General features: G+C 43.1%; 1 long non-coding RNA gene across 1 annotated transcript; it reads left to right on the top strand.

Moving 5' to 3' along the window:
- Nucleotides 1-824: 824 nt before the first annotated feature.
- LOC113978395 lies at nt 825-2,070 on the top strand. Its single transcript, XR_003537559.1, has 2 exons — nt 825-994; nt 1,877-2,070. It is a non-coding gene; the product is annotated as an uncharacterized LOC113978395 (long non-coding RNA).
- The last annotated feature ends 841 nt before the right edge of the window (nt 2,071-2,911 follow it).

Genomic DNA, 2,911 nt, shown 5'->3' with positions numbered 1-2,911 from the left:
GTCTCATGTTTACTCAAGTAATGACCTGCTTTCATATTGCTTTATCCCTCAGGCCATATTGGCCACAGGTGTAACCTGTGGAGAATTTAGAATTCAGGCAAAGAAGTCACACGCTTTTGTACTGACTGAGAAAAGCTGTTTATTCTGCTAGGAACTGGTCTGTGTTTAGCCAGCATGGGCAGGATGGGAACCAGACCAAGCAACCAAGGGCTGCAGGGGGAAAAGGTGGGTCTTATCTGCAAAGTTCCCCAAACATTCTGAAGAGGGAGCGCATTGCATAGATCACTTTTTTTATTTTAGTCTAAACTAATATAAAGTACTCAAAGCTCAGTCAAAGAAGTGAAGTTTGAATCCGTTTCGTCTGGCTTTTTGGAGTAAGTGTGGCTTTCAATTAAAAATTAAGGCTGCTGAGATCCAAAGAAAGGCAGACAAAACCCATGCCTGCTCTGCACCCTATGTGATGGGTGACAATCAAAAGGGGGAAAGAAAAATTAATTGGGTTACAACTGTACTTGAATGCCTACAAATGGAAGCCTGCACAACACTTATCTCATTTCCAAAATGTTCTATGAAATCCATCATTTTTGCAGTTAGGAATGCGCTGTTCTCCATGACAGAGTGATCCCACCACAGGCAGCAGCATCTTCCCTCTGACCAGTTTGCTGCCAGGTAGGAAAAGCACACCAGGAGTTTGGGAGTCCCTGTGTACAGATACACTCGTCAGTACAAACAAGAGCGTGCACACACTAACCCAGGCACTGTTTGTGACTCCGTGGCCAAGAGTTTTGCACAAACAAAATGATTGTGACTTATGCTCACCGTTCGGGCTCCTGTGCTGGCCAAGGGGGAGGGTGGATGTCTGTGTTCCTTTCCCTGATGGATTGCAAGGCTTCAGCTCCCGGAATTTTAAGGACCTCTTTCTGTGCTGACAGCTCCAAGACAGAGTTCTTGTGAATGATGTCATCCATCACGAAACCTCTCCAATCACCTTTGTGTAAGGATGTAGTTAGTGACCAGACAGCTCAGCTGAGTTCTGCATGTGCTATTTTTCCCCTGAATCCTTCCATCTTCTCCTCCCTTGTTATTCAAGCATTTATTTATGAAGGTATTTTGGGTACAAAGGTCGGGTTCAATAGTTCAATCCCCCAGGGGTTAAAAGCCAGTGTTTACTTAACACCACCTGGGATGGAAGGTGAGCCTGATGGAAGATACTCACAGGAAGGTCCATTCCCCAGACCCAGCCTTGTTAGCGAGGGGCAGGTTATGAGCTCCAGGAAAAATCTTCCAAGGTTGAGAGAAGCCTGGGAAATTCAGGCTGCCTGAGCTCACCTGAATGGCAGCATGTGTGCATATACACAGCTATAGATGTGTGTGTGTCACTGCTGCATTTTTCCTATTGTATGTGCAGCATTCTTGGTGCCTCTCCACGACACTACATGTTGCAAGTGTTGTACCACTTTGGAGGTTAAGAAGTGAAGAAAACCGTATGAGGCATGTTACTGAAATATTAACTACACCCCCTGGTTGGATCTCAGGTCTTTAAAACATTAGCAATACTCTAAGGGCAGATTTTGGAATCTGTTTTTTTCCAAGAGCAGGAAAACAGGAAAAATTCAGATTTTCTCCAGACCAGAAGTGCTAAGCTGATAAACAGTTTGGAGCATCACAGTCCACAGCACCATTAGCTTTGTTGTATCTTTGCAAAACTCTCCTCAAAGTCACCAGGAATACCTTGACAATATCACCTTTTTTTTCTTTTTCAAACTCTCCATCATCTTATCCCAAGAACCACTGTCATTATTAAGAACCTTCTGTGATCCAAAGTCCCAACTGAGATGACATTTTCAAGCTTGTCCATTTTTTTCTGATCTTTCAGATGGAAATGTATAGAGCTTAGGAACTAGCCATGTAAACAATTGCCTTGTACATATAGAGGCAACACCACAGGAAATGCTTTTCCAAAGAAAATGATAGAATGTGTTTCACATTACTGTAGGAACTTCAAATGTGCTGCTGACTTGTCACTTAGAAATGAAGAGAAAATAAAAGTATTTGTTTGATACTGGTCTATTTTATATAAGAGTCAAAGTATCTTTAATGTTTTTCCTTGATAACTGAGTAAAGCCACAGTAATGGCTTAGAATATAGTTCTCATCTTTCCCATCCATGATGGAAAACAATCACATCCTCAGAAATAGCATATGGGGTGGGTAGAGTGACCCACTGCAGAAGTGAAAGTAGAAGTAGGAATGTGTTGTACCAGCATTTTGACATAACAGTTTAGAAGTTGCAGGTGAGGATACTTCCATACAGAAACTTGAATGGTGATTCTGGATACTGATGTTACCTTTCCAATTGATTCGAGTTCAAGAAAAAAAATAGCACTATTTCCTAATAAAATGGTAAAATTATGCCATGAGGTTGCAACGAAAGCTCAAGTGGTTGAGTTCCTCAAAAGTTCCTTCCCCAAATGCTTTATTTCTTATCACCCTTGAAAGCAAATGGAGTCTAGTAGCAGAGTGTTATTACAAACAGCCCTAAGGCTTTGAGCAGGTTGCCTTTCTCAGGAGGTGAGCGTTTTGCTTGGTCTCCTACCAGCTAATGATAGCCCAGTCAACCACTGCAGAGTGAGAAGTGGCAGCCTCCAGCAGCTCTGAGAGTGGTGACCCTCCTCTTTCCAAGCATTCCTCAGAGGCAGCAAAGCAGGCACCACGGCAGCATAATGGGCTTCACACAGGATTTCGTGTTCTCTCTGAAGAAAAGCATCGCCTTTGCAGCACCGGGCGTCCATTATCCTGTATCAGCTCTCAGCTCCACAGACTTGTGATGACAAAATGGGCATTGACTTGTGAACATAACTGCCCTTGACTTTGCTTTCTACAAATAACTGCGGGACACGCAGCTGGAAAGA

This window comes from Neopelma chrysocephalum, unplaced genomic scaffold (genome assembly GCF_003984885.1).
Source record: "Neopelma chrysocephalum unplaced genomic scaffold, ASM398488v2 Primary Assembly neopelma1_323, whole genome shotgun sequence".
NCBI lineage: Eukaryota > Metazoa > Chordata > Aves > Passeriformes > Pipridae > Neopelma > Neopelma chrysocephalum.
Note: the sequence above shows the minus strand (reverse complement) of the source record. Positions and strands in the feature narration are given on the sequence as shown.